Source organism: Rhipicephalus microplus, chromosome 2 (genome assembly GCF_043290135.1).
Source record: "Rhipicephalus microplus isolate Deutch F79 chromosome 2, USDA_Rmic, whole genome shotgun sequence".
NCBI classification, from domain to species: domain Eukaryota; kingdom Metazoa; phylum Arthropoda; class Arachnida; order Ixodida; family Ixodidae; genus Rhipicephalus; species Rhipicephalus microplus.
In genome coordinates, this window is record NC_134701.1 from 268,164,233 (window position 1) to 268,183,729 (window position 19,497).

Genomic DNA, 19,497 nt, shown 5'->3' on the forward strand with positions numbered 1-19,497 from the left:
GCACTACGGCGTCCGTCATAATCATAGCGTGGTTCTGGAAAGCAAAATGGCCGCTATCATTAGACAATTTAGGCAGTCTGTGGAAGGCCTGTGGAAGTGTAGCTAAACAGACCGTAGTTACATTGTAGACTTTTATTTTTTGTCAATGTGAAGGCTATTTATATTTCGTCTACTTGAAAAGCCTTGTGGTCGATACACTTTCAATCGCTTTGTTGGAAGAAGTAAGCAGATGTTCTATGAGAAGTGACGCCAGGCAACGAGTCCACGGGTTGTCATTTAATAACCAATGAACTCAGCGGAAGTATAAAATCCAGTTTTCAGATTGAAGTAGAAAAACCTTGTTTTGCAAGTGTTTCATGACGCTTTCATTATTCCTCGTTTAATAAGGGTAGCAGGAAAGTTTTTTGTAAATAACATTGGAATAGCACTGCATTGAATGTGCAATAGATGAATTTGGTTGATTCAAGTTTTCTTTATCTCTTTCCGCGGTTGATGCTAATTGAGCCAAGCAAAAGGAGTAGCCGGCGCCATAATGGTGCGCCAACATCTCCTTATATATCATATCAATAAAAAAAAAGAGCCAAGCAAAATACGTACTTCGTTGCACGTAACTTTAGCCAAAGTACGTCGCCGATTCTCTACGCAGCAGTGCTCTTCAGAAATGGAATAGGGTAACAAGTGTGCAAGATTGGCCTCGGCGTTTGTGGTGCAGTTGTTCATGTATGTGGAAACGCCAACACATCTACGTTATACACCCCGCGTGTTCTATATGCGGCCTACCTTGTCAGTGAATTCATTCATTCATTCATTCATTCTTTCTTTCTTTCTTTCTTTCTTTCTTTCTTTCTTTCTTTCTTTCTTTCTTTCTTTCTTTCTTTCTTTCTTTCTTTCTTTCTTTCTTCCTTTCTTTCTTTCTTTCTTTCTTTCTTTCCTTCTTTCTTTCTTGCTTTCTTTCTTTCTTTTCTTTACGCCTCCCACCAGTGTAGGGTAGCAAACCAAACCCCTGTGTGGCCGACCTCCATGCCTTGACTGGCTTTACCTCCTGCTCCTACTTTTGAAATAGTCAGCGGAATACCGGTGCCATATTTGTGCGTGATCTTCTAATATCATGCGAAGGAAAAGAAAAAAAAAATGTCCTTGTAATCTACTTGTAAGTCTCACTGATGCTGCCGTCGCTCTTCGTAGGGACGCGACGATGTTTTCGCATTATCACGACGGTGTTCACGTTATTCTACTCTTTTTATCCTGTCATAACTAGACGAGGAACCAGAGAAATCTTACACGTTGCTATTTTAATGGTTTATTTTTTAATATGCCTTTAGGACGTCAATTTTATGCACCACTGGTTTGACGTCTGCATTGGTACACACACCATTATCTATGAAGAGCACGCACGTGCAGACACACATGCGCACGCACGTACGCACTTTACTTGTTGTATAAATCAGTTGAAGCCGATGCCGAAGAGGTGGCCTAGAAACGGGACCCCCGAATTAAACGGACCACCAAATGCAACGAAAGACCCCAAGTATACGCTTCCAAGCTAATTGAGCGGCAATAATGTCCACCACAACCAAGCAATATGGTCGTATCTGCCGAGAAACGCCTTCATAACCAGTACTCGAATCGACGCGGAAAAAGGTAATTTAAATCAACAATTATTCGCAAAAATGTACCAGCAGTCCTATTCTGCTTTTGCTTTGCTTGCTGGCTTGCACGCCGTGTGGATAGGTTAAGGCTATTGTCACCTGGGCTGCTCTTTTTCCGCAAGTTTTGAAGAGAGAAAAAAAAGTAATTGCCTAAAATGAAAAGTTCACAACAAACAAATTAAAACGAATATAAATAAAAGAAAGAAAAAGTCATGTCAAAGGACAGTTTGCCTGCAGGCGTTCACTGTGCGATAGAAAGTTCACATCCAGACTTTTGTGCGTCCAAGTTATACCGAAAGCCTCATGCGGTACAGGTCGTTATCAAAGCCGTGTGACCGATTGGCAAGAAGCTACGAGTGTTGTGAGCACTTAAAAAGGCTGAGTTAGACTCTAGCCTATGCATAGTTGTGATGACGTACTGCAGCAATAGATGGAGAACAGTGCGAAGATGTCGAACTCGTTACACGAGCCATATATGAGGCAAACAAATCATAGAGTTTCTTAATATACACTAGAGGGAAATATGGCGCTAGTGTCTATGGGAGCTGCAACGCACGGCGCTTCAGCGAGCATGGGAATGATGGGTAGTACACACACTTATCTAAACTTCATACTTCTGGCCTGCTTTTGGCTTCGTGTGTGTTTGTGTGGCTTGGAGCTGCTTTCTTACGAAACAAATATTAGCAAATGTTCAGCGGTTGCGCTTCACCACCTTATTCTTTTAGACTTACCTTTCCAAATCAGGTCCCAAAGTTCAAAAGGGTTGAGTCTTTCTTTCAAAACAAAACCAAAACAGCAATAAACGAAGCAATAAATACGATTTCCAACCTGCAAGTACGAAGACTAGGCAAATGTGTGTAGTACCCATCATTCCCATGGTCGCTTAACGATCGCAGCGCCAGAGTGCCCTCTAGTTAGTTTTGGGAAACTCTATGAAACAAATCCCTCATCAACGGAGCTTAGCTTCGAGCATCAGTTGAAGATACGCTTCACCGATCACTTCCTATCATAATCCAGGTCATTTGAAAAGACACATGTCGATCTTGCAGAACGTTTGAGAATTACAAAAAAAAAAAAAAGCTGAGCGTCTCATTTTGCGAGGTTTACATTTCGGTCGCATTAGCCCGAATAGGCGGAGGCCAGAACTTTCGCCTTTGTAGAGTAGTGCAACGCGATGACCTTTTAGCGTGTCCGCGCAATCGACGAAAATTCCCCCGCAGTTTGCAAATAACTGTGCCTCACTGCTTGTAGAAAGCTTGGACTCGGCATTCGCCGAAAGGCTAATGCACAAAGACAGTTTGCTGTGCAATCTTTAAGCTTTTCTCGGAGCATTTCGGATGATTCAGGCGAACTTCGTTTGTTGTTCTGCGTACGAAGTAAACGGCCGTTTATCCGGGTCAATTGGATCGTGGGTTCTAAGGGGACCAATAGAGCATGTTTTGTTTTCTTGATGTGAGCAGACGTCGTGGTGCAGCTTGAAATTCCTGGCATTTGTTGGTGTTATGTGAATGTATCACGGTTTTTATTGAATAATAGAGAGAAAGAAGAAAAATAGTGATAGAAAAAACGGTCAAAAATGCTTAATAAAGAAATGATTAAGAAAGCAAGACTCTTTGGCATGCATGTTTTTGCAAGAGGTGGACGAGAGCTCTGGAATAGATTTGGCAGTTATGAAAATATGGTAATGAGAGCAAATTAATTGAATTACCTTTGGCTGTAATGAGTAATGTAACTATTTATTTTCGAGGACTGGTAGTCTATAAATGCAATGCATTACTTTAGACGAGTAAAAAAAATTACCTATTACTTTCGCAATTGCATCTAAAATTTAGCACGTCCGTAGCCCTACGGCATAAAAATTTCACCTATAATAAATCAATATAGCGATTGCAAGTCATAATGTGGGGGCCAATCCTCAAGCCAACTAATGAAGCCGGAAGTCATCACAAAAAGGCCGTGTGGAATTCGAACTCGAAGCTTTGAATAACGTTGCTTGAACAATTGTTAAATTCTTAATAAACTAATTTCACAACTTTTCGAAAATAAGAGTAATATTATGTGACGTAATTACTTTAGCCCAGCTATAACTTCTAATCTAGCCCCGCCGCGGTGGTCTAGTGGCGAAGGTACTCGGCTGCTGACCCGCATGTCGCGGGTTGAAATCCCGGCTGCGGCGGCTGCATTTGCGATGGAGGCGGAAATGTCGTAGGCCCGTGTGCTCAGATTTGGGTGCACGTTAAAGAACCCCAGGTGGTCAAAATTTCCGGAGCCCTCCACTACGGCGTCTCTCATAATCATATGGTGGTTTTGGGACGTTAAACCCCACAAATAAATCAAATCAATCAATAACTTGTAATCTAAATTTTTGCATTTCAGACTTTTCAAAAACGTAATTAGTAAAGTATTTGATTACTTTCAGTAATAAAATGGCAATCCCTCACGCGTAATTTCAGAATACGAAACCCCCTTTATTATTACTATTTTGCTTTACAAGACACCCTTACAGAATCCTGTGCCCTGGTTTTATGATCAGTTGCCGCATTGAAATCACTGTCAGCTTCGGGAACTGGCTCAAGAAGCTTCCAGTAAGCTGCGTTCTTTTAACGTCTCTTACACACACTGGAAGACTCGAAAGAAGTGAATTGTAGTCTTCTTCCCGGTACGTAACGAACGACCTTCCACGCTTTCTCGATTGGGAGTCGTAAATTTGGGCAATGGCAGTTTGTTTTTTTCTATTACCGCGCGAGACCAATGGCTCTTGTTTTTTTGGACCGGTGTTGTTCTTAGCACCCCACCACACTGGCGATAACGACGTGAACGATCCATTCAAGACAAAAGCCACCGCAGGAAAACGGTGGTATATACTTGCGCGTGTACGAAGCAGTGGCATGGTAGTTTGGAGCGATGGTCGTCTCCTTTGCTGACGGAAAACACCAGGAGCCGTTGTAACATGACGACGACGAAAGAATGGGGGAGGTATGTGCCGATTAGCGAAGCCATCTAACACGAACATTGCGCACGCCAAGCCAGCGCTTCATGTTTTTTTTGTCCTAAACTTTTCCTCGATACTTATAGTCCACCGCCAAAACCTTCACACGTATAGCTCTCCTACACAATGAATCATTTCATTCGTACCGGCGCTTTTCAAGCTTATTGTTAGCTACAGTGAAGAGGTGTCAGTTGTATAGACAGAAAGTACTTAAAAGGCGCTGTTTTTTTTTTTTGTGGTTCGATAGAAGGAACGTTAAGCGTTTCTTTCGTTATATGCGATGGCTTCATCGTAGCGCGGTGCAGGGCTGGAAATTAGTACGGCGTCAAATAGCAGCTGTTACCGCCACTGCGACCGGTTGGTTCTCACGCTCAGTGCGATATGTATCGCCGGCTGTTTCGCCATCGGGCATGCGGAGCAGCTCTGCCGTGCTCACACGGTGGTAAATTGCCGCAGACTCTCCGAGTGTCCTACGCACCATTAAATGATATTTCTCCGAACTAGGTAACGTTGAGTTTGCGTCACTTGTAGAAAGTTGTCTCACTCACACACTCACTCACTCACTCTTCAGCATTAGTTCAACTGTAGCCTAAGTTTGCTGCATTGTCACTCCGTTTAGCTGAAACAGTCTTGCAGTCTTGCTTGTAAAGGTGCGTCGTAAGGCTGCCTTACACCTCTTACTAGTTCCGGTCGCGCGAACAAGTTTTTCGCAAAGTAAAGGGTCGCAAAGTGACTCCTTTGGCTCAGTAGCTCGCTGCTCAATTTTAGGGGCGAAGCTCCTTATGGCGTGGCTTGTGCGTCTCTCGTAGTACGTAAGCACCAGTGGCACATACCCGAAATAGCGGTCCTTACAATGTCTGCTGGATGGGGGCACTTGTATATGATGAATACATGATGAAAAGATGTGAGATGGCTGTGCTTGGAGTTTTCACTAGACATATGGACGGACGAACAGACTGACACACGCACGGACGGACAGACAGAGGGATGGCCGCAAAAAGAGATGGACGGACAGACAGACGAATGAACAAACGGACGGATGCGTCAAGGATCACACAGATAGGCAGACGCAAGAACAAATGGACAGACAGACTGACGAACGCTGCGCCCCACCAATCATCATTCACTCCGTGGATATGCTGTGATTTTTTTCAGTCACGCGACCGCAGTTGCAAACTTCTGAACGAATAAAATGCCGAGGAACAAGACGTCAGCTTATTTTACGTTGCAATGAAAACGTGAGGAGACGTGAAAGATATGTGGTGATGGGCATACGTCGTACGCAGGTGTGAACATCGGTCACATAAAGTCCTTTTTTTTCTTTTTGATGACCAGTCGCAGTTTATAATAGGACTTTGCACTGTTGCATATAGGAGCACTCTCTATACCACAGCAGTAAATATATATTCAATATTTAGCAAAGTGCCTTAATGTTAGAGAAGGTGACATTCCTAACTCATTTTGTCAGGATTGTTCATTTCAATGAAGTTGTTTTTTCTCTCAATAAAGCCAGATGACGGACAGCAATGAAAGACTTCAATTGAGAATTAACACGCACAGCCAATAAATGCTCGATCAAATAGTAAAAAAAGAAAAAATAGAACTGGCACTGCCAATTCGTGCACCGTAGTGAATCGCGGCCAATCTCGCCAATAAAGTGAGAACTGAATGCAGAATAACTGAAAACAAAGATAAGGAATAAAACATGAAAGGAGTACCTTGCAAAGGAGACAGGAAGGGAAACGCTTAAAAAATAACCGATATAAGCTGAACAAAAATAAAATAAAAGCATGAAGCGAAAGTAGCGGCACACGTAGTCGTAATTTACTACCGTAGGGTGCGGGTCATCTCGTTTGAGCGTGTGTTTTATTGCTGGCAAACACGCGGCCAATAAAACCCGGTACCATCAGCTCCCGCATGCACAGTTGGTGGCTCTAGCAGGCGCGTAAAGAAACACGAGAAAATTAATGAAGTAAAATAGGGAACAGGGCGGGTGGTCATTGCGAGTCGGTATCAACTACTTGGTGTGGTTAAGAGGAAAACTAAAGGACTAAAACGTCAACTGCCCACGTTGTCTTTTCTTTTTTTTTCTTGCTTATGAGTCAATATGTGCGCGCAAGAGAGATGGTAGGATTGAAAGAAAGCAGGCTAACCAAATTGTAATATCCATTTCGCTAGCCTATGCTTGGCTTGGCAGCAAGATAAATAAAACAAATAGTAAGTTTGTGTGTGTGTGTGTGTTTGCGTGTGTTTGTGCGTGTGTATTTTAATTTTCGCCCTGCCAAGCTAAAATACACCACAGAGTTGTAAATGAACAAGCCTATTATTTCAATAACTTTAATTTTAAAAATCAGGTAGAGCGAACGTGGCACGATTGCAGGGTATTTTTGAATACTGGACTGACGTGTGCTTCTTGCATAGAGACAGAAATACCGTTTTCAATCGCAAGCGCCCAGTGCCGTGTGCTAAATCTTGACGTTTTTCTGCTCTACAGACGAATAAAAAGGTATACTGCATCGGCACCGATGGTGTCCACCCCTTTATGCTCTATTATTTATGCCAGCTCTGCGATTCATTCCGGGGACGCGGTACGACTGCACTGCGCCGACTTTTCCCATTTTACCAGTTCTAAGAGTCTGTCGCGTTTCATCTTTTCTCGGCGTACTAGATAGCAGTCGCGATGGAAGCTACTTCGATCATCGTCGTCATAGTCATCAGTCTTGTCAGGCTCTCTGCAGTAGAGATTAACGTTCTACAAAGTTCCTCCTCATCTATATAATGATCATCCTCGGTCTAGCAGTAATAATAACATCCGGTGTTTTATGTGCCAAAACGACGATATGTGATTGTGAGGCAAGCCGTGATGGAGGGCTCCTGGAAGCTTCGAACGACCGGTTTTCTTTTAACGTGGCGCTGTTATAACACTGGATACGTGCCTCTAGCGTTCCATCGATATGGGACCGCCGCGACCGAGATCAAACCTGCGGCCTTCTCGTCCTTATCCCACGACCATAAACACTGTGCCAACGAACAGGACTCTTCAACGATCGTCTTTAAACTCCCACGTACAGTGCTTCCATTATCTTTAAAAAGCCGATCGGAGAGTCATGAAGCAATGTTTATTTCCCCTTTTTGTTATCTCTCCCTCCATTCGTTTGTCATTTCTGATCTGTATCCAGCTCGCTCCTGTTGACACACTGTCACAATAGTTCTTCATACAACTACGTGAATAGTAATGCTGGTGGTTTGAGGTAAGGAAAGATGGTTATTTCGTCGACCCATACATAGGAAGAGCGCAGTGGCACGCGGAGAAATATAGAAGGCGGAAAGGAGAAGTCACCTTCTAAATATCAATACGGTGTGCCAGAACAAAGTATCTGCTTTTAACTGAAAAAAAAAACCGGTAGGTGCACGATGGTACCAGGTATCGAACAGAGTACCTCCGACATTACTGCAGGGCGCTGTATACCACTCCGCCACAACTGGGGCCACTAATGAATGTAAGCGGTGGAACTTACCGAGGGCTAGTTTTTCTTGTTACACACAACCTGTTGAAACCAACAGACAGTGAATGCAAGTAATCTACAGGGGGTATTATTTGTAGCATTTAACTGTAGCCTAGTAAATATAAATATAAAGAAAGATAATTGGACGGAAGCACAACCTGCCTCCTAGTAGGGATTCCATCGACGGCCTTCGGAATGGTGATCAATATCACTCTTACTTTCGCGACTGACCTCCCTACCAACATTTAACACCAAAGTGCTTTATGCCGGGGTTCACTACGACATCATTGACGTATTTCCGTCATGGATATGACGTTTTTCTTTTTCCATCTCCTAGCCTAAATGTCTCACTTCCATTTCGTTCCCTTACGACGCAGCTATACGACGTCCGTGCCTTCGGTTGTTTGTTGTGTAGCTTACAGCGACGAGGATGGCAAACAGCGACGGCATGCTCCTTGCATCAGGCGTCGCCTAAAAGAAAGCCGAGTGTCCACTCGCCCATCTGGAAGCCCGTACGTGAATAGAATGCCCCTTGCGGCGCAGCGCCAGCATGCTTTCCGCAACTCGATTAAGCCAACGAAGTTACTATCACAAAGCAATAAGCCCGACCGTGCGTGGAATATTTACTCCAGCTTCGCCGTGTTTTTCGGTGTTACGGGAGGTTCTAGTGACTTCCATTAGGGGTACTACTCGACGTGGTACCCCAGTTGACTGTCATTTGTTGTCTTTTTTTTAACTTCGGTAGATTCTACCCTTGCAAGAAAAAAAGTGCAGAACTTGCGAACCTTGGGCAACATCAAAAAATACCGAAATAAATTTGTAAACTTATGCTATATACGGACCTATTTGAAGTTTTATGCTTGTACAGTCGGGGCTATTTCTAGGCGCTAATGATCTTGACAAGCTTGTGAATTTGTCATTTCATCTAAAGGATTTATCAGGATCCGATGCTTTAACTACAGATTGTCAGTGCATCTTAGAACTTTATACGTAATGTTTTACTAATATCCGCAAAACATAATTTCAATTATAACGAAAGTTCATAGTATCGAATGATCCGAATGCGTAAGTGCGTGCCTACTAACATCGACTAAAATTTCCAAGTGTCGAAAATTTCTCGCGAAATCATGATAATATTTTCATTTTTTCTTACTGTGTCCACGTACGTAAGCTTTTCTGTTCGTTCCAAAAGAAACGCAGTGGCTAATTATCAAAAGCGATTTGAAAAAGAAAGAAACGAAGAAAGCGCGAAAAGAAGAAAAAGTGGTGGTAGAATTTCTGACTGCGTAAGTTTCTGACTGCAGAAACAACGTCGCCCGAAATAAAGTCTGCATTTACTTAAACCTTATACAAAACAAATGCCTATTACTTTGGACTACAATTTTTTACAGCAGAGTTGTTTTGGACGAAGTTGGCTGTGTGCCGTAGAAAATTATCATCGTCTTGAATGGGCACACGCCTCAAGCAAGCATTCTGTACGCATGATTAACGAGAGAACAATAAACGTGCCTACCAGCTCTACGGTGGCCCAACCTAGCGCGACTTCGAAAAAGCTGCGCGATATTTTTATTTTCTCACGCTTGCATTGGGGTGCTAATAAAAAAGCAGTAGAAACGGCTTCGCTAAAACAAGTTCTCTTAACTGAGTGCGCGAAAAAAATTGAAAGTACAGAAGAGAGACAGCTGGACACAGCGCACACTAACAGCTGGAACTTTATTCCAGAAAACAGACTTCTGTGTGCGGTTACGAGAACAAGTGTGGTGAAAGAAAATGATTAGATGATCAGACAGATTGTAATAATAATGCGCTTCCAGAAATGCTACCTCAGCGGGAAGTAACATAACCAAGGTGTGTAACATGAATTACCAAACCGCCCAGCAGTCCGCACTTGTCAAAAAAAGTTCGCCACATCCAAGCGCCGCAGATGAACAATCAGGAACAAAATGATACTTTAAAAGCTGCACCGGCGTGACCATACGTAAAGTTGGCTAGATGCAATAAAATATGACACTAAAATGGTATAGATAGTCTGCGCTCTCACCAACACGCGCCTTCAAATCGATATATCCTAGTTCGAAAAAGCATGCATTTTTTCTCAGGTGTTCGCTCAATCGGCATAGGAACAGACCATAGATGAGCGGACGAAAATCACTCTTCTGAGACCTCATTGCGCTGAATACAGCACAGTAATTAAATAATACGTCCAACCTTTTTCATTGCACCGAGGGCGTCAAATATTTTTTGCTGTGCCAAATGAAGCAGATCCCAATGAGTACAGCGCCGAGAGATAGCCTTCCGCACATGTGACGTTATGTATTCATTATTTTTAACGGGCATATTTGAAATAATGCGAGTTTCATTTACATAAATCGTTAGAGAAGACCCTAGAATTTATGTCATTTTGCTCCCCACCATGCATGTGTCAACCACTCAAGTTATAGGCTGTTACAGTGTAGCTACAAGCAACGTTTTTTTCTGCCTGTTTTTCTTACACAGTTTGACTAGGCACTTCCTTACCTGAGGCTGTGAACTTAGTCGAGAATATTCTTGCAATGACACTAAAAACGGGTCTCCCACCTAGCACGTAAAAATTGTTTGTTTACTCTTGTTCTTATCTGAAGTTTAAGGACATCAGGTGTAGAAGAATCTACATATATCTAACCCAAGTATTACGATTTGTGCAAATTAAAGGGTTGTAAAATCTCCTTGAATATATTTTCTACATACGACACTTTTTGTATGTGACATTACCCATATTTATAGTTTCCTTGCGATCCTCTTCAAATTATATGTATCTCGATTCGACAATGTGCTAAATAACAAGTTCCGGCGTAGTTTCAGCACTCATTTTTTTGTGATTCAAAAGAACCATGTTGGTGACAAATGCTTCTGGAGATGTCGAATTCCAGAGTAGTAAGATTGAGAAAGAAAATCAAAGGCAGCACACCTTTGTTGCAAGAGCACGGCACCGACGAGAACATCCGGACTTCAAGCCGAAGAGGTCCGAAGCGGGTTCCGGAGGGGTCCGAGTGGTCGTCGTCCACCGCGCCGATACACGGAGGCGCAGACCCGCGTTCTCCGGCGCACACACCTGAGAGCGCGGCCGTTCGAATCTATCTCTCCTTACCGGGCCGACCCGGGGCTAGGACAGAGGAGCCAACGGCGGCGCGAAGGGGGAGGAAGAGTTGAAGCTCCAGTCCACCAGCGACACCTTCTCCGATGCGAAGACCCGCCAACAACCACATTCTCAGCCTCGGCTCCTTCAGGCGAAACACTCTTGCTGCCACCGACGCGACATCTATATACGAGGTTGAGCACTGAAATGTTTGCAGTGGTAGTGCAGCAAGAATCACTGTGATGTCTACAGATCTATCGATAGATGGCGCTCTCTTTAACAAGCGCACAAGATCTAGTACTCTATATTTGCCATAGGGAGAGGAGTGTGCCGCGGCAGAGCGTGCTCCCGACTAAGCGGAAGATCGTGGGAGAGTCGCCTGGGATTGGGCAGCTCGGTTCTCCCTAGGAGAGACAAAAAGGGGAGGGGAATGGGGAAAAGGGACAGCGCAGAAGGTGTCAGAGTGGTTTGCAGCGCCCCCTCTAGAGTCTGGCAACAAGTAGTACGGTGGCCAGGGCCGTGAAACACCGGAACGCGGCCGCACGGGATCGATACCAGGCCAAGGTGCCGCTGGGGTTTGGGTTTGCACGCGGCGCACTGTCTGCTGCTACGTAGCGGCCGATGGGAAAGAAAGAATGCACTCGGAAATGGAAGGAAGGTAGTCGGAGGAAAGGGACGCGGACACAGTCGAATGCGACTTCAAACGTGACGTCAGAGATCCCGTGTCGAGGTACGGACACAATACGGATTAGGCCACGTTAGTAGATCATTCTTTCGATTTCTTTCTTATATCATGGTAGACACTGTACAGATGCACACTTTGTGTGTTTGTTAAAAAAGGCTATTGACAACGGTTACTATGCGGGCGGTGTTTTCATCGACCTATCTAAAGCTTTTGATTCAATCAATCATCACATTCTTTTCAATAAACTTGAAGCATTTGGTATAACTGGCCCAACATTACTATTATTGCGTAGTTATCTCTGCAACAGGACACAGAAGGTGGTAATTTCTAATGCATATTCTTCAACCAAATTAACTAATATTGGTGTACCCCAGGGGTCCATTCTGGGGCCCCTTTTGTTTTTACTTTATATTAACGATTTGCCGAAATGCCTTTCTTCATCCAGTTGTATATTATACGCCGACGATACCACAATTTTTAACTCAGATAGCAGTATTACATCCTTAACTGGAAAACTAAACTTTGATCTGGCACAGCTCGTTCGGTGGTGCAGTAATAACATGTTAGAAATTAACACGTCTAAGACAAAATTTGTTGTCTTCTCTTCACCACAAAAACCCTTGCCTTCTATCCCTCCTGTTATAATTGCGCGCAATGACATCCCTGTGAGCGACTGCTGTAGATTCCTAGGCGTTGAACTCGACAGTAAATTGAAATATCACCGACATGTTGCATATATTAGGAAAAAAATGACGTATGGCATTCGACTACTGATTAAATCTCGTCTTTATTTCAATCCATCAATACTTATGTCACTGTATTTTTCTTTTGTTCATTCGCACATTTCTTACTGTATTACTTCATGGGGCAACACATACACCACTCATCTTACTTCAGTTCAGACAATTCAAAACCAAGCGATAAGAATTCTCACATCAAGCCCATATCTCTCTAACGCTAAGTCACTACTTCACGAAAACAATATATTAACTGTATCTGAGCTAGTTAAATATAACCTTGGTATTTACATGTATAGAACTATAAATAACCAACTTCCACATTTCACTTCCATTCTCTCAAATAACAATGTCACAAGGTTTGCCCTTAACAATAACTTTCTACTGCCAAAAGTTCGCACCAATTATGGCAAACAAACCATTCATTTTTCCGGAATTTCTTTTTGGAATAGTTTGCCTTCCGACATTAAAGTATGCCGTTCCCTGAAGGAAATTAAATCGAAGTTAAAAAATCATATCATGTCAACTAACTAGCCTGTTTTGCTGTTTCTTAATTGATTCCTATTCATTGTGAGTTGTGTTCTGTAATCATTTGTCATTGAAGTTAGCACGTTATTCTTACTTTTAAATTGTTTCTGTATATTCTCACTTTATTTGTTTCAATTGCATTTTACTGTAGCTCTGTCTCCCTGCTATGTACATCATAATCATTCTCAATTCTACATTGTACAAGAGGTCCCCTTGCAGTCTCTGACTATGGGACCTCTTTCTGTATATCATGCACATGTATTCTTCTTCATTTAGCACAATAAACCTTCTGTTCTGTTCTGTTCTGTTGCACAGGCACGAACTGAGCGTACATATGTATGTGGTTTCTGCCAAAGTAAAATTACGCGGTTTTGAGTGGCGCTCTGCCCATCGACTGCGGCGAGGCATGCGGCGCAGTCGATGCACGTTTCCACAGACGTATCGGATAAAAATAAGCGAGAAACACGAAGCACGGAGACAGAAAACGACGGGACAGACTGACACTTACTATTGATCAAAATCATGAATGAGGAGGAAATTTATACCCACCGACAGCCACCTTGTACATGCGTGAAGCAACCACGCACCACGTAAGTCCGGCGTGACTCTTTCCTGTCATGCTGGAACGAGGTAGTTATCGCGCCGTGTGCTTGCAGCCACAAACAAACAGCCTTCGAGGAAGAGCTTCAAAGCTGCATCTTGGCTATGGCGCATACATGTGCTGCTGTTGACATGATGTTGTTTATCCCAGCGTGATAGCAATTTTGTCAGACAGGTATCAGAGACAGAAAGAACATAAGAAAGGTAAGGAGGTTAACCAGACTACGTCCACTTAGCAACGCTACACGTGGGGAGAAGGGAATAAAAGAGTTAGAGATAAAATGCAATAATAAAGGAGATAGAGATAGAAGGTGATGCACATTGCACACACCACACAGAGTGACTCTAGGGTTTCACAGGTGGCTACTTGGACAGTTCCGACTTGGAGCAACAGTTCTTACTGAGAGAAACTATTACTTTTCATGTTTCATGTTTTGAGGTGAGTGGATGAGAAGCACTTTCTTACCGTATTCGCTTGGTCTACCCGTGTGATGCCTGCTCTAAAGCCTCCTCCCAACCATCCTCCTACCCTATAGGCCTGCGATCGTTGAGAATGAAGTTTTGCTCCATAAGTTATTAACGTTGTCTGTCTTGGCTGAGTGACCCCAGTGTCAGGAACCGCTGCCTACACAAATTGGACCCATCGAGAAAGCTTCAAGTTCTATCGGACCTCTCCCGCCAGGATGCAACTTTACTGTGCCGCCTGTGGTTAGGAGTAGCTTTTACAAAGGCGTACTCCTTTCGCATATGAATGGCGGATAGCTCCCGATGTGAATCGTGCGACACTGACGAGACAATAGAACATATACTGTGTTCATGTGAACGTTTTGCGAGCGAACGCAACTTGCTACGCGAAACGTTAGAGACACTAGACAGTAGACCTTTTTCCGAAGAGAAGATACTTGGCTCATGGCTCTACGTGTCGCTGGCCAGCAAAGCGACGCGAGCACTGCTAAGTTTTCTAAAGACGACCGGACTACGCGACCGCTTATAAGCGTGCAATGGACAAGGTCACATCTACACACACGTTGCCCTTCACTTCTCTCTCTCTCTCTTCTCCTTTAATCCCCTCACCCCTTCCCCAGTGCAGGGTAGCAAACCGGACGTGCGTCTGGTTGACCTCCCTGCCTTTCATTTCTTCCCTTCCTCCTCCTCCTCCTCCTCCTCCTGTCTTTTTTCAGTGTCACGAATGAAGCGCTGATATGCACACACACACACACACACACACACACACACACACACACACACACACACACACACACACACACACACACACACACACACACACACACACACACACACACACACACACACACACACACACACACACACACACACACACACATATATATATATATATATACGGCTTATATGCAGAAGAATAACTTCGGTTGCCGCAAGGTTATAAGTATAAAATTAGATGCGCTTTTTTCAAATAACAACTTGTTTATTCAGCGGACGTTTCGACGGGAGCCCCGTCTTTTTCAAATAATGGGCTTCTGTCTTTGAAAACACGTGTAAATACACGTGTAAATGCACACGTGTAAACGCCGTTGCACCCTTGTCTGACATTTTTATTGTCTGATTGTTCGCTATCAAATTGGATGCAATCAAGAGTTTATAGCAGCGTCAGCAGTACAATTCGAACACAAACCTCCAACACGGCGCCTAATCGGCAGCTTCACCGAACAAGTTTCCGGAGCCCTCCACTACGGCGTCTCTCATAATCATATGGTGGTTTTCGGACGTTAAACCCCACATTCAATCAAAGCTTCGCCGAACAATTTCGCATGAGGCCTGTATAGTATAGCAAAGGGCGGGAAAGAGCTGAGATAAGAGGGGGAAATCCTAGCCATGTCAGGACGAGGTATGGCCCGCAGCTCCGCTGTGACCACTTGCGCGTCTTACAGCAAGCTGCGCTATTTTTTTCACTGCTTTATGCGTCAGGCCTTTTGTACGTGAAAATATGATTGCCGATTTTCTTTAGAAGCCACGCCACTTATCCCGCATAAATTGCACAATTACGAACGAAGTGGTGCATGCATCATAAGTGATCTTGTGCGTTAGCAGGTATTTTTTTTTTGTGCCTAAAGAGATCAGCGATTTTTAGTATGAACAACATGAAGGCTGACTTTTGCCCGATGGACGCCCTTTCTCACATACGGTGGACGGATTTCTTCAGCGCCTTTTCAGATTTGCATTTACGACCGAAACCAAAACAACCAAATACAATGTGAACACAAGAAGTTTTTAGACAAAACTGTAGTTTTCCCTCTATAGAAGAGATTAGAATGCGCAATTCTCAGTTTCGACATAACCTGTTATATATGCGTATGCCGTCCTCGTCATTTTGAAACAGAGATTCAAGTAATCACAAAACTGTGAATATACGTTTGGAATTCCTGGCAATGCAGCGCTTAAGTATACTTAAGCGCTGCATTGCTGTTTCAGACAAATGAGCACTAGCTATAAGGAGTACAAAGGAGACGCAACAAATCTTGTCTGTGTCTGAGTATTGTGTGGCACAAAATTATCAGCCACAATCTTCTCCGATTCCACCGAAAATGGTTTAGGGGAAAGACGACGAGGTTCAGCAAATCTGAGCATGCGTTTACGCAATGAACTTAGGCTGGAAAGCAAACTTGAGCTTTACGTAACCGAGTTCAACTTCCCGTTTTGCTTCGGCTTTCAAACTTAAGCGCGCAGGCGTTAATTAGTTCATTGCGGGGACTGCGCCTCGTTAAGGGTCGACTCATGAAACTTTGTGTCTTCTTAGGGGCATCAAAGAGACGAAGCGGGTAAACCGGGCAAGCTTAGTTGGGACAGGCTCAGCATTATATTCCCTCTTCAAAAAAAAAAAAAAAAACGGCAGGGAGTAGCTTTTCTTCACGACGTGATGGCGAGAGCCCGTTGTAAGGGTTGAATGTCTTTCTAAAAGACGCCCATGCGTAAATGAATACATTGTAGCTCCTCTTAAGCAATAATGACGAGTCTAGAAATAAGAGTCGTGCGCCCAGATTGTTGGCCAACCGAGCTTAGCAGGCTTCCAGTAAAGGGGCTGTAAATGCAGAACGAAGCATACGTCTAGACGGTGGCATCACACTTATAACTAGCAAAAAAGAAAAAGAAAGGAGGTGGTAAAACTAAACTAAGCTATTGAGATATCTCTGCATTTGAATGCCGGCCGCGGCGGCAGCATTTTCAATGGAAGCTTAAGTACTTGAGGCCTGTGTACTTAGATTCAGATGCACGTTGAAAAAAGCCCAGGTGGTCCAAATTTGCTGAGCCCGTCTCTATGGGGTATCCGATTATCATATCATGGTTTTTGGACGTGAAATCTGAATAACTCTTTTATATATCTTAGCATTTGACATTCAAGAAGCAAAGAAAAAAACGCAATAGACTCTTGGGAGATAATCTAAAGGTCAGCCATCGTTCCTATCGTGTTTCGGTCTTAATGTAAGGAAAGCCAGGGACATAATTGACGTCACTGTGCACGGCGTAAATAATACCGCGGTAAGTTAGCGTGCTTAGAGTTCATCAATATTCTCGGGCAGTGAGGCCTCTAAATTAAAATGACGAGGTTATGGCTTCTCCGTTTAAACGTCATGCGATTCTTATCGTCGTGAAAAAAATCCAACCAGCTCCACTCCATCAAAACTGTCGTACAGTGAAGCAGCCCTCCATTTCTTCATAATAATAATATCTTCCTCGTAAGCTTCGGTAGTTTTAGGTGCGAAGTACCTTAAGGGGAATTCAGACGGGAGACAAATCCTCGGGAGATAAAGGCGTACCCTAGTGACGTGAGCTTGAGGATAGAATCCCCCACAAATGTCCCCTGCTCACACGGGCGAGGTGAATGGAGGGGAAGACCAGTGTTACCAGACTACCCTGGTGGCTTGTACCAACCGTTTCATTAGGTGCTGACGACAAAACCATGAGCGCGCTGCCCTCGAGGATGCGCCGGGAGGTCAGGTTGCACCTACTGACTAATCCGTGACGTCATCTTTGTCACGTGATTCATAGTACTCACTTTTCCTTCCAATATTTATCCCTTGTGTGAATACCCCTTTAGGGCTGGGCTTGTTGGCGTCGCCAGTCGTCACAGTCTGTCGTGAAGACGCATATGTGCACCAATAAGTAAATCCCACGATTTGTTCCTGGGCCCCGAAAGATGGCGAAGGCAACAGTTGGCGCAATAAATAGCCGACGACGTTCGTGGACCATAAGCACCCCCCCCCCCCCCCAACATGCCATACGAAACTGAAGCCGGGCATGCCGGGAAGAAGAGAAGAAGAAAAAAATGAAAAGTTTCATATGATTTTAAAATCCGCTGAATTCTCGGTCAATTCCCTACTGTGGGTGTGCGCCACAGTTAATACGTCAAGAAGAAGAAGAAGAAGAAGAAGAAGAAGAAGAAGAAGAAGAAGAAGAAGAAGAAGAAGAAGAAGAAGAAGAAGAAGAAGAAGAAGAAGAAGAAGAAGAAGAAGAAGAAGAAGAAGAAGAAGAAGAAGAAGAAGAAGAAGAAGAAGAAGAAGAAGAAGAAGAAGAAGAAGAAGAAGATTAGGCTACGCTGCATTACAATGAAGTTTCCCGACAACGTTAGCGGGGTAGAAATATTTTTTTCTTTATTGCTTTGTTTCGGCCTTGACCCCCTGTTGCCTAAAGTTATATCTCTGAAAACGCTGCGTTCTTTGCATCACCCCAGGTTTTACGTTAATGCAGGTCAAACACCCTTTCCTACGTGCTTCACGCCATCCAAATTTTACTCACTAAGCATTTTACTTACCCCGTAAACGGTTCCTGACAAGTGTCATTTTTGCATCAATTAATGAATGCAAAAACAAAAATTAAGCGATGGCATGCTGCTTACAACGACCTGCCTTTCGTGAGTGTCGTTCCGGCAGCTTTATTTCTATTTTTGGCGTGTTATAAGGAGATGTTGGCACACAAGTGATGCGCCGGCTACACCATAACTTTTTGGGGGTGTCGAACATAAAGCATATATTATATAGATCCCGAAATTTTAAGCATAACAAGTCAGCATCACATGCAACATCAAACATAGCATAGCAGTCATGACATAGCACGACAGTTGAAAAAGCAAATTGAATAATTACAGATACACATTTACACAGCGGAGTAAATAAAAAATTGAACAATTGTTACGTAGCATAACCAAGACAAAATGGTGGCAAGTCAACAGTTTTTGGAATGCAAGATGAGTTGTCCACAATCTTCGTTATCTTCAAAAACCTGCATGGCCACAAGCCTGCGCAGCCAACAGTGACGGGACCGGTTCAAGTGAGTAAAGGTAAGGGACCGACTTGGCATCCCCTGAAATATAATTCGAGAAAGATGCTTTGGTTGATCAGGTATTATATTAGATTTTCGCGCTATCTGTATACTTTGTGCAGTATTTTTTTTTGTGTGTGTAATACAAGTCACAGATTTTTTCATACTTTCGTATTTCGGTATTCATCTGTTGCTTTTCAGTGAAGAATTTAAACGCTGTGCAATCACGTCGTTTTATTCTTGAAGTGGAACGTATCCATCTGACCTTCATGGAATAAGTGCTGAGAAATCGAGACGTCGAGTGACATCCACGTGGCATCGACACAGAAAGACACATATTTCCTCAACGTTGCCAGGCTGTGGCGCCCCAATTACCGAACGGGAGACAATGCT

The 19,497-nt window shown here is 43.6% G+C and overlaps 1 protein-coding gene across 1 annotated transcript in view; it reads right to left on the reverse strand.

Moving 5' to 3' along the window:
* Window positions 1–11,244, reverse strand: part of LOC119169237 (uncharacterized) — a 90,271-nt gene extending 79,027 nt beyond the window's left edge. The window contains exon 1 of the mRNA XM_075881300.1: window positions 11,092–11,244. The gene's annotated coding sequence lies outside the window, so the exon portion shown is untranslated. The remainder of the gene's footprint in view (window positions 1–11,091) is intronic.
* Between the last annotated feature and the right edge of the window lie 8,253 nt (window positions 11,245–19,497).